The sequence below is a fragment of the Podarcis pityusensis genome (assembly GCF_964106645.2).
Source record: "Podarcis pityusensis genome assembly, chromosome: 11".
NCBI classification, from domain to species: domain Eukaryota; kingdom Metazoa; phylum Chordata; class Lepidosauria; order Squamata; family Lacertidae; genus Podarcis; species Podarcis pityusensis.
The window spans coordinates 37681012-37694425 of NC_138036.1; the positions used below are offsets into that span (position 1 = coordinate 37681012).

The 13414-nt window shown below is 40.9% G+C and overlaps 1 long non-coding RNA gene across 1 annotated transcript in view; it reads left to right on the top strand.

Moving 5' to 3' along the window:
* The first annotated feature begins 437 nt into the window (after positions 1 to 437).
* Positions 438 to 13414, top strand: part of LOC308458533 — a 55199-nt gene continuing 42222 nt past the window's right edge. Inside the window, exon 1 of the long non-coding RNA XR_013977527.1 lies at positions 438 to 667. This is a non-coding gene — a long non-coding RNA (uncharacterized lncRNA). The remainder of the gene's footprint in view (positions 668 to 13414) is intronic.

The window sequence follows — 13414 nt, forward strand, 5'->3', positions numbered from 1 at the left end:
AAGCACACAGGGGGCAATGATAGATTTGCTTGCGTAACTTTCTGGCTTTGCGCAAATCTGAGGGAAAGCTGTATAGCCAGGCTGCTTTGTTCAGGAGCTGATTGGAAACAGTTACAAGCATGGCTAGAAAAGAAATGAAAGCACTGAGGAAGTAGTAGGTATTGAGAGGGGAATAGAAAGTGATGATTGACCCACTCACACAAAAACATTAAAACCACAAATTGTCTGTGATTCTGAGCAGAGTGGTTTGGAGCCTGATCTCTCCCTGTGCATTGGACTACGCTCATTCAATTTACAGAGGGAAAGCATCAAGTTTGTGTTGTTTGAGGGTAATGTTATGAGGACTATGCAAACAACCGCAAACACGCAGTAAATTCCAGTGTGGAAAAGTCCGTTGTAAACTTAACAGAATTTGCAATGACAACATGTCGTGACCAAGAGAGGGCTATTGTCCTCTGTGAAGTGCCACTGGGACTTGCTCCACTTTCCTACATCCAGACTCAGATGTCAACCAAGGACATTGGCGAGAAGGGTGCCAAGCAGAAATGCCATCTCAGAGTGCTACTCTCCCACCTGCTGAGTAGGAAAATGAGCAGCAATTGGAACAAGGGGACTAGAGAGAAGAGAAAGGAGAGATGGTGGGGAAGAGAGGAAAGGGCAAAGCAAGGTAAATACAGAAAACAGACTGAATCTGAGAGATATATTACTTGAATATAAAGGCAAAACATAGGTTCTTTTGAATGCATGAAGAAGACTCTTGTCTTATCTATTTTTAATACTATAAATTCATCATGCAATGCACAAAGTAGTACTTTTGTTTAAGGAATGCTCCTGAGCTTACCCATGCAAATTTCAGTGGGGGACGTAAGGAACATGTCTGTATAAATAGATACAAACTACTTATGAATATGTGTGAATAGCTATTGTGGAGATGCAGAAGCAAGTATCCTGGCAGATAATTTTTTTCATACTCTTTCATTCTCAGAATGCATATGGTATACATTTTACTTTTAAGGAAAAATAATATTTTCATTGCTCTTACATGTTACAGACCATCAAAAACAGTAAAACAAACAAAATCACTACAGCACCCTCCACAGGATATGAAAATGGTATAAATATTACAGTGAGCCATTCCCATGACTAGATAGACTCTGATTCTATTTGATATATACAGGAAAGGAGAAGCAAAGTTAAGGCTGAAATCCTAACCCTACGGAACTAAGTCTAACTGAATTCAATAGGGCCAATTTCTCAGTAGACATGGATAGGATTATGCTGTAATTGGATGAAGGATGTGGGGAGCAACCCTTTCTTGGTCTTATTACCCTAGGCCATCTTAGAGTTTATGATTTTTATGGATGACATTTCTGGACATTCCCATTAGTCTTTTGGTGTCTGGGACCAACAGGGGCACAAATTCTCTGAGCAGGTACTAAGGGATTGCCGGCTCTTGACCATCCCAATCCAAGCTATTCAAAAAAAAGCATAGACTTCTCTTGCAGAGCCAGCAGATGTTCACTTGTGTGGCAGGAGAGTCTGAAACCAGATATGTTAGCTTTCTGAAACTTCAGGAAATTGAAATATTCTGAAACACTTGTTTAAACAAAGTTTACAGCAGCTGCCGCACAAGTGGTTACTGTAACGAATTACTGTTCCAAACTCCATCCTATGCACACAGCCACCCAGAGCTCCAGAAGGAGCCCACGAGGAGTTGGGAAACATTGGGAAGAGCAATTGGGTGGACAGAGAAAGTAGACCGAATATTCAAGCAAGAGGCAAGATGTAATGTGGCAAAAAATTCAGTGGACTTTATTTGTAGTGGTAGAAGCTATTTCCCATGAAAATCTAGAAAAGTCCCACAAAATTATCATGTGTTATTGGATCCATAAATGCATAATGTGGAATTGATTAGTTAGTCAAGGTTTGATCAATGGATCACTGACCCTTCCAGAAAAAAAGAAGCAGCAAGAGGGGAGTGAAAGGACTAATATGTCAGTGTACTGTGAGCTATTGACCACCGGGGCTTCACTTTATTATTATTATTATTATTATTATTATTATTATTATTATCATCAATATTTATTCACATGACACTCTCAAGGTAACTCAGCAACAACACAGAAGCTTACAATCTAAATACATGCTGGCAGAAAGCTGCAATTTGCAATCCATTCTGCTTTAAGGTCTGTAAGGGTTTGTTCTTCTAACTCACAAGGGGGCAGCCTATGGGTCACATGCACCCACTGGCCCAATTTAATGTGAGTGGCAAGGGAATGGCAGGAAGAGATGCACAAGGGGATGACCTCACCAACCTTTGGCTCTGTATCCATACACATCCATAATTTGACTGCGACCCAACCCAATATTGATTTCTGTCCCCTCCCCCACTATCAGTATGCAGCTCCCATCACATTGAGGGAATGCAGCCCTTTAAAAATAAACAACGAAGATGGTCCACCTCTGTGCCAATTAAAAATAAGAGGGGTGGTTAATGAGTCAAACCACCGGATGCAGGGATTTTGTAATGTGTAAAGAACATTTGTGCATAGGAACCTGTTTCCATGTGCAGAATGTTCTCATTAGCTTGGGGTTCAAGTGTAAGATGTGTTTCGAGGTGAGGCTGTGTGTGAAAGAAGAAACCAGAAACTTAGTACAATGATGCATGAGAAAAGCAACACTCATCTGAAAATAATATTGGGCAGAGGCTTCCTATGAATCCTATTAGTTTGCCATTATATTTCTCCCTCACCGCTGATTCAGCTCATCACACTTGAGCTAAGGGGATGCAATATCACCTTTACTTCTGACATTGATGACTTCACTGTGCTTCTCCCCACCGCAGTGTTATCTATCAACCAAACACGTCACTAAGAACAAGCAGAGTGTTCTTATACTGGCCATTAATTTAGCCATAATAGTTATGGAGCTCATATTAAAAACATGGCAGATGTCTTGCATTTAAATAATTACGTCTACTAATCATGTCTCTGGCACTTTTAATTTTCACATTGCAATCTGTCGTGTTTGCTCCCATTATAGCCATGGCAGGTCAGCTCAAATTAGTCCCGTTTGATGGGAAACTGAGAGTGAACGATAGCGACTTGCTCAAGTCCATAAAGTCAAGCCCACTGAAGAGGAAGGATATGAATCAAGATCCCCAAAGGCCGCCCAGGCTCACTGAAGAATGGTGGCAGAGTGACACTGCAAAAGGCTCAGGTGCTTGCAGACGGTTCTTTTTTTTTTTTTTAATGATATTTATTGAAAAAAAATTTAAATTACAGAGAAAAAACAAAGCAGAAAAGGGAAAAAAAAGAAACAAAGAGAAAACAAACCACATCAAACAATACAAATTCAAAAAACAAAAATACGCCGCAGACAGACAATAATAACTCCATCATTCTCAAATCCTCAACTTTCATTACCTTCTTTCTTTGACCTCCTCCTCCTCCCTTTTTTGCTATCCTAGTTAATAATTATCGCAGCAAATCCTTTCCATATTTCATAATATTCTGTCTTTACATTACCTTAATCTATTTTCATCTTATCTTATAGAAAACCTTAAAAACTTAAAACTTAAATCTTATTTTTACCGACTTCTCACAACCATAATATTCTTACCTAATTCTTTAAACATTTTTACTAGAGCCAAGTAATTTCATTCCAGCATTTTTCTAACATTCATCAGTTTTATAAAACAATCCTGGTAATAAAAAAAAGAGATAAAAATAATCGAGTCGACGGTTCTTAACTACCACACACACAAAATAAATAAAAGAAGTTCCACCTGTCCATACAACAAGAAGCTTACCTGCTTAAAATACTGTTGGACATTCTGTAGCATAAACACCGACAACTGGGAAACACTGGCCTGCGAGCGCTCCAGTTGGAGAACAACCTTTATCAAAGGTGTCATGGGTGTCAGGACGAAATGGAGAAATGTGCTAAGAGGAAGGCATGCTTGGCAAACCCTCACCATGATAAACTCCCACCCGAAAACCTATGTCCCCACCGTGGAAGGATGTGTGGATCCAGAATTGGCCTCCACAGTCACTTACGGACTCACTGTTAAAACCGTGTTCATGGAAGACAATCTTACTTGGCTACTAGTGATCACCAAAGGAGAAGAAGGGCGTTCCGATGCTAGCAATGGTGTGTGGATGCAGCAAAATATCTGCATGCATGAGGAACATCCGTCCAACAATAAAATTAAACACCCATCTGGAAGCGCCCAGAGAAAGACATTTTTATGTGGAATTTTTCCAGTCGTTCCCCTCCCCCCCTGGTCTCCCAACCATGTTAATTTGCTGGGAATCGCAAGTGGGGAGAGTGCTGCTCCACTCTGGTCCTGCTTTCCTCAGTATCACCACCCATACTAAAATCTCAGACCGGCTCTTTGCAACAGAATGCAGGCAGAATTATGAAGTGGAAGGGTGGACTGTACCATTTTGGGATACAGACACATTTTGAATCATCTCATCTCATTTTATTTTATTTTTAAATGATAACTCTCTACATGGTACCTCAATTAGAAGGCTTTAGCCTAGCCTGCTCCCAACTGCACTAGTTTTTACTTGTAGGAAGATCTTTATGTAGGAAAGCATTACAAATGTGACACACACACTCACACATCTGTAGTCTGAAGTGGTACGGTCTCTTCTATTGCCTCAGGGTTTCCTCGCTCATCTCACTCTCTCCTCATTCTGCTGCATGTGTAGACCAGGCCTTGGTGCGGTGCCTTAAGGGAGATTCCTTACCACCATCCCTTCGTCTACAGTAATCTGAATCTCCAGGGCGGCAAAAGCAAGCAAACAAATAGCAAACAAGAATCATGACCGCAAAACCAATACGTTGATTGCCTGTTTGGAAAGGAATTATGCACCTCAGGAAACACTGTGCCTTTCTTTCCCCTTTTCAAACCAAAATGTACTGTCAACAGCAGGTACCTTGGCCTAAGGGCATTCATGAGTCAGAGATGTCGGCTGCCTCGAAAACATAACATGGAATATGGAGAGAGAACACACAGAGGAAGTTTCAAGGCATTTTATTAAGCTATACTATAGCATCTCAGGAAAGGCAAGTTGTTTGCCAGACCTCACAGAAATAGTCACCTGTGCAGCAAACAACAAAGGCCTATACCTAGTTGCCAGGTTACCAGAAAGAACGGGCAGGAAAAATCTGTTTAATCACGAAAGACTTGTCTAGAAATGCTATTCTGCAGCTGTTTAAAAGTTCTGTGGCTGCTATTCTCAGACATTAGCAGAGGTTGCCTCAGAAGTTGCTGCTTGTACATCCTCTTCTCTTTCCTAGTGCAAATGGGTATTATTAATGGAATTTGGTATCAGTCAGGGTGTACCATGGTGCAACTCTAGAATGCACTTTCTGAGCTCAATCCAAAAGCAAAGGGTTCCTCTCTTGGAATGTACAGAGTGACTTTCTTACACAGATTTCAACTCTGAGGGAATGGCTTACAGGCAAGCCTGAGATCCAGTCTCTTCCCCATTATTAAATACCCTGCTGGTAAAATGTGCATGCACTAATGAATGGACTACTTCCCACACCACCTGCATGCTTCCATCAGGGCTCTGTTGGCACTGGTTCAGGAAGCAACAACATGAGCCAAGTAACTGCTCCTTCACACATGAACTCTTCCCATTCTGGGATCTCCTGGTGCTGCTTCACGTGGACAATGTACACAAATGTATCAATGATCTGGATGGGGCTGGTTGCACATCTGATCAGTGCCATCTTGGAAAAAGAAGTTGTGGAAGACCATGAAATTTACCTGTTCTTTGGACTGTAATTTCTTCTCTTTGAACTTGAGTCTCCCTAGCCCTAGTCTGACACTCTAACCACTACATCACACTCCCTTTCATATACATTCCACAGTGGCATAGGATTACACTGAGGGTGGGGGAATGGTTTGGTGGGGATGTGCAAAGAGGGGGATGTAATCTGTGTATGCTTAACTTGTGATATGGAGTGAAGGGGCTTTTTGTAGTGGTGGCTGTGTCCCATTAGTAAGGGATGACAAAGATTGTCTCACCACTTAACCAGGGGAGGAAAGTTTACCGCAACTAGCCTTCCTCAATACCTAGAGCTTGCTGCAGAAATACAAGGAGAGACTGTTTCCTATTTTTCTGCCACAAGTATGGCAAAATATTGAAGTTCAAATTCCATCTCCCCCCTCCTTTTAGTGGTGCACTTCCCAGCTTTCCAAACTCCTTCCTGTGTGTAGCCTGCACACAGCATGTGGTTTTCAATTTGTAATTATTCTTGTTAATTTTTTGTTTGTTATTCCCTTGCCAGGCCTCCCTCGCTCATGTTTGTCTCATTTTAACTTGGCAGAGGCAGGATTCACCACAAATATTAAAATGCATGTGTACATGCCTTTCACAATTGCTGCTGGCTTCAATCACACTGCAAGAGACAGAAATTAAGATTAAATGAAGTCAGACAGACAGGACAGACTGTTAAAAAACCGCAAAGTTCGGTTCACTAATATTTTACAGCACAAGTTGCTGTAACCTCCCAAGAAGTCATGATTAGAACATTTGTTCATCGTTCCCTCTTTTTGTATTCGCCTGCCAGTTCCTGAATCAGCTTTGCTGTATGAGAGCCTTAGTTGTTTGCACAGAGGCACATCTGCTGCCCCAACTGAAAAAATGAGGTTACCAAGGGCTAAACAAGATGGGATGGTAGTAAGAACTGTCATCTCCTCTTGAGAGCAAAGGACTACATAGGTGAAAAGTGCCAAAAGCTTGTGCTTCCTTTTCCTTTCGCAGGTAGTACTTAAAAGTTTGTGCTGTCTGCTCGTTTCTCCAGGTTTCATAGAATCACAGAACTGTAGAACTGGAAGGGACCATGAGGGTAATCTTGTCCAACCCCCTATAATACCGTCTCCTCCTTTAAATTCCTGGGAGTTTACCTTAGTGAGGACCTCACTTGGAAAATCAACATAACTCAGGTGGTCAGAGAGCCCCAACAGAGACTCCATTTCCTCAGGGTCTTGCGAAAGAATAATGTTAAACAACAATTGATGAACTCCTTTTACCGGTCCACAATAGAAAGTGTCCTTTCATATTGTATCACAGTGTGGTATGCTGGCTTGACAGCCATGGACAGAAAGCCTCTACAGAGGGTGGTGAATACAGCACATGATATCATGGGCTGTCCCTTGAGTCCGCTAGATGACATCGCAAGGGATCGTTGCCTTAGGAGAGCGAGAAAAATTCTCAGGGATGATTCACACCCTGGCCAGCACCTCTTTAATCTTCTATCCTCGGGCAGGAGATATAGAAATATAATCAGCCGTACCAACAGGCTAAAAAATAGCTTCTATCCATGGGCTGTTAGGCTGTTGAATGGAAAATAACACAGCACAATTGACTTGTGAAGTGATGTGTTGTTTGATAAGAGATTGAGTGTTCGGGGGGGGGGGAGGCTCAATTAATTTCATTGTACACAGGTTGTACAATGACAATAAAAGTATTAATATTATACAGGAATCTTTTGTCCAACCTGGGCTTGAACCCACAACCCTGAGATTAAGAGTCTTGTGTTCTACCAAACTGAGCTATCCCAGATTAAAGGTTCTTATATGAATTTACAAGGCCCTTAGCAACTTGGGTCCAGGATATCTGATTCCTTACAACCCTGCCCAATCACTGATATATTTGGGGGAGTCTCTTTTGGTTACTGTTGGGTACTGAAGTGTATACAGGATAACCTTTCATGCATTTAATGACAATCACCAATGAAAGTTTAGGTCATATGTGGGACATAAGTATACCTAAATTGCTGCGTTTACAGATCATATTCCAAACAGTGGTCAGGAGCTTGTGGGATTGGGTGCACAAAATTTGGTCAGATCATGGTTAGCACAAGCTGTCTCCCCTCCTCGCATAAGTGGCCATCATGTCGTGAAGTGACTATAGGAAAAGGGGCAAGACAGAGTTAAAATTAAATCTGGGGAACCAGGATTTGAATGATGCTGACCAATGTTCCACATTTTACCTTTTTAAGGTGTGCTTGTATAGTGTTTTACATGTACACATAAAGAAGCAACCAGAAACATGGTCTTGAATGCGAATTCCAGATCATCTACATTTACTGTAAGTGTTATGGCAGCTAGCATTAAATACTCTGCTTACTAAATCAGATATCTGAGCTAATACTGAAAAGTTAGTAGGAAAATGGTCCAAGTTATGGTAAGGTAAAGGTAAAGGTACCCCTGCCCGTACGGGCCAGTCGTGACCGACTCTAGGGTTGTGCGCTCATCTCACTTAAGAGGCCGGGAGCCGGCGCCGTCCGAAGACACTTCCGGGTCACGTGGCCAGCGTGACGAAGCTGCACTGGTGAGCCAGCACCAGTGCCGCACACGGAAACGCCGTTTACCTTCCCGCTATAAAGCGGTACCTATTTATCTACTTGCACTTAGGGGTGCTTTTGAACTGCTAGGTGGGCAGGAGCTGGGACCGAACGACGGGAGCTCACCCCGCCGTGGGGATTCGAACCGCCGACCTTACGATCAGCAAGTCCTAGGCACTGAGGTTTTACCCACAGCGCCACCCGCGTCCCTCCAAGTTATGGTAAGGGGTGCTAAAATACTTGCTAGAGCAATTCTGTCTACCTATTAGATCTATCAGCTACCCAGCACATCATCAACATGATATTGTTTAATAGGATTTGGAAATGCAGGATAATCCATCTCCCAATATAACATTTGGAATGACTTAGTATTTCCACATGTTGAGTGGAGCCAGGGTTTAAAATCCGGTATCATGCTTGCACATAGCACCACCACTGCTGAGCAGCCAAATGACTATTTACAATTGTACTGCCTCAGATGGAAAGATTTTGGATAAATTGCTTGCCCTGCGTACAGACAGATGAGCAGTTCGGAACAAAAACAAAGAGCTGAGCCAACATGCTTGCTGGGAAACCGTGTTGCAAGCTAGAAATGTCCAATACTACTTTTTCTACTGACAATTTTTTTCTGCTGAGAAAATTTAGTTTATGCATTCTTCCAGTATCAGGATTCTGAAACTGTGAGAGAAGGATCTGTGAAAGATAGACGAGGCAATATGAAAAACGACTTTCCCGGTCTCACAGTTTTTGCTGATATTACTCTTTCTTGGGCAAAGAATTTATTGCTTTAAATATTTTTTATTAATATATAATAAATCAATAAGATTTAACGTCATTGTGTCATGAAATATAACATCCTCCGCAATGTATTTAAAATAAAATATACAATTGAAAAAGGGGAGAATGGACATATCTATATCTTTCAAGTTCATGCCACTTTTTCCATGTGTTCGTTTATAAGCGTATTCTATCCCATTTCTTCATTAATCTCTGCATTCACACCCATGTGCATTTAAATATGTGTTTAAATGGCATTCTGAACATATTTTCTCACAATGTGTACACTTAGAAATGTATTCTCTCTCAAAACCCACGTTTCAAAGTGTATTCTGTCTCAAAATACACATTTTTAAAATGCACATTGACATAGCTTTTGAGCAAAGAACTGCATCACAAAATTCAAAGATGTGCATCACAGCAGACAGCTATGTCATTTTTCACCCTGTTTTCTGATCTGTACTGACAAGGGAGGAGGAAAATGGGTGGGGGGTTTTTTGGGTGGAGGACTTTGTGTTACAACTTTTGCCACCTCTGGACTGGCATAGCTCAAGGGTTGCACCCTCAGAGAGTCCATAAATCCAGTGAATCCAATTATCAGCAGTGTCCTGCCCCTACTCCACTCCCAAAACGCCCTGTTCCTACCTTCCACTCTCAGTGGGAGAACCATTAGCAATACCTTCTCCTACCCACCCCAAAACTAGTTGTCCAGTGCCATCACCATGGAGGAACAGAACTGCATTACTAATTATGCACTGTTGAATGAATTCCTTTTTAGGCACTTGAGAGTACTATTATTGGCACTGGATATTGTTAACTCACTTATTGGTGTGTTTGACACTCATTTAACCTTTCAGTATATCTTAAATAAACTGGATTTGTTAAACTTGCAATGCTATAATGTTGTAATCTGTCACAATTATGGTGATTGTCTTTAAATCACCTGTTCTGTTATCATCTTTGAGCACAACGCCTGTGCAGAAAATGCAGGATGTAAATAAATTAACTATGACTTCCAGATGTAGGAAATTGGAGTCAAACCCTGATTTATTTACTATTTGTGCAATTTCAAATTTCTGCTCAATTTCATTTCAGTTTTTTGTTGATCAGTAATCCAGCCATCTTGGGTAATAAATAAACAAATAGTCATGGCCTCATTCAGAGGCTACTAGAAAGAGGATAAATGCCAAGGATCCTGGAAATTCCTAAATCGTCCTGAATCCGTCCCCACCAACTAGATGGGAAAATGGTACATTTAAAAGCTATTATTAAGTAATTCTTAGCTGCTGTGGATTTTGAGAGGAAAAGCTACCTTCACTTTTTTTATTGAATGCAGAAGGCTAAGAAAAAATACTGTAACACAACATCAGATGACAAAAGCATACATATAGGAAATAAATAAAATGGAATATAGGAAAAATAATAGTATATAATTTAACTGCAGCTATACACAGCACCTGTCAGAAGCGTGAGGATCTTATATTTGGTCAAAAATGGCTACAGTCATTCATGAAATAGGTATAGCTAGGGACGGACCCACTCCAGTCAGATGATAAGCTAAGTTAGATGATAGATATTTAGTGGGTGGGCACTGTGAATCCATTAGCTTCAAAGCCTTCTGCATGTGCACATTAATATTTTGAAGCAATTGTAGCAGCACAGATATGTTATGCAAGAGGCTGGAGGATGTCTGCACCATACTTCAGTTGTCTGAAGAAGAAAGCAAGATTTAAGAGTCTGTTGAAATGTTGAAATGTACAAACCACATCTGCATAAAAGAAGGAAGGCAGAAATATAACAACTTGGAACTACATTAGTCTTCACTTATTGAGCTTTGGAAAAAACAAGCCCCATTCATCAGCTCAAGTGTCACATACTGTAGATTGTGCTGCAACCTTTAATCTATTGTGATTTTTTCAGATTTGGCTGCTGATGTAGAATGATTTAATATGGCAAGATAATATATTATGGCAATTTATGTCTTTGTTTACAAAGATAATTTTTGGTTTGTATAATATGACGTCTCTTTCTCTGTCCCTTACCCCTTCACCAATCTGTCTGGTAATGTTGGTATTTCACCAGTTGGCATAATACTTGAAAACTTGCTGCATTTATTGACTCAGTTCTGTACAACTCTCCATTTCTGTCCCTGTGCCGACAAGGATGTGTGACACTGACCTGGAGATTCTGCACATGAATGGCCCCATGAAAGTTTGGGGTTTCCAGATACTGTACTTGCTACATCACAGGTTTTCACATAAATGGTGGTGGTGATGATTGTGATGATTTATATATTGTCCTTCATCACAAGATCTCAGGGCGGCTCACAAGATAAAAATACAGTGGTACCTTGCTTCCCGAATGTCTTGGCTCCTGAATAAATTGGCTCCCAAACACAGCAAACCTGGAAGTAAGAGTTCCAGTTTGTGAACGTTTTTCAGATGCTGAACGTCCGACATGGCTTCCGCGGCTTCTGATTGGGTTCAGGAAGCTCCTGCCGCCAATCAAAAGCTGCGCCTTGGTTTTCAAATGGTTTCGGGAGTCGAACTGACTCTCGGAATGGATTAAGTTTGAGAACCAAGGTACCACTGTACAAGATAAAAGCACAAATTAAACAGAAACAGCAAAACAATACCACCCACCCCCCCTACAAACACAGGCTGTAGAATATTAATCAGCCAAAGTCCTGGTTAAAGAGGAACGTTTTTGCCTGGTGCCAAAAGAAGGTGCAAGGTGAGCCTCCCGGGAGTGAGCATTCCACAAACAAGGAGCCACTGTAGAAAAGGCCTGTTCTCATGTTGCCACTCTCCGGACCTCATGTGGAAGAGCCACACAGAGAAGGGCCTCAGATGATGAACACAGAGTCTGGATCAGTTTATATGTGGAGAGGCGGTTCTTGAGGTATTTAATTCCTAGGAAGCTGCAATTCACTGTGTCAAACCATTGCACCATCTCACCCAGGGGCTCTCCTAGGTTTCAGGCAGGAATCTTTCCAAGCCTTACACAGTGGTTGAACTTGGAGCTTTCAGTGTCCAGGGTATGGATGCTTCTACAAGTTAACTCTGGCCCTTCAGCTCTACGGATGACTTCAGAACCTTTCTACCACCTCAGTAGGCTCAGAATGTATTTTCCTGGAGACAGCCTTCTCGCACAATGGGGCCTTTCTTCCAGCTAAATTTCAGATTAATATTAGTAATTTCATAAATGAATCACAAATTGGTTCCAAAGAAGTGGTTAGCAGATACCATTTATATAGAGGGGGCATATTGGGTTTGGCATATGTTTGCTGCTCTCTATCAACACACCTGAAAGTATTTAGTGCTTTTTCTTCTCGGTGTGCCATATGCATCAACTCTAATTATTGCCGATAATTTGTCAGCTTTATTACAGCAAGAATTAATTATGCATCATAAATGTTTAACATTACAAATATGCCAAATGTATAAATAAATGTGGTTTTATTACCAGGCAATAAACATATAATGAAGAGTACGCAAATACATCAGTTCTTAATATACGAGTTCTGCCATTCCGTAATGACATCAAATGCAATAAAGCTATCAAAGAGCTCAAAATCTTAAAGTATAATAAGGCTTGACCAAAATATTTACGACACTTGCAGCTTCATATTTGTCCTGGATAATAGAGGTTTATGTTTTCTGTCCAATCTCTGCTCTAATCAGATTTTAATCATATGAACTAATCTGAAGATTCACCAGACATTTCTTTCCTATGATGGGATGTTCTGTGGGTCTGCCATAAAACATACATTTTGTTTGACATTATCTTGTGTTATTAATATCCACAAATCTGCCTTCAGCAGTTTTTTTTTCAAACCCTGAGGACTGAAGGGCAATAAATATACATCCTTTTCTTTATCGGTCAGCTTAATTACAAATAGATGCATGATCTGATCTTTGGTTTACAGACAAACCCTTTGCTAAAAGCACAGAAATGCTTTTATTTAAATGCTTTAAGAGCAGTAAACTGGACCAGAGTGGGGGCAGGACCTTTAGACAGCAAAGGTATGAAAAGATTAATGAAGGCAGACAAGGAGATCGAAAAAAGGCTAAGGAAGGGAACACAAATGAGAAATGGCCTGGTTCAGATTTTTAAAAAATGGTTTTCAACTGTGTGAGCCTCAAGATCATGCACACACCTGCTTTGTATAACAAAGACTGGAAGTATCTGCACCAGGTTTTACGCTAACCAATGTTTCCCATGATGTCAAAACTCTGGGAACTGTATCTTATTTAAACTATAGTTT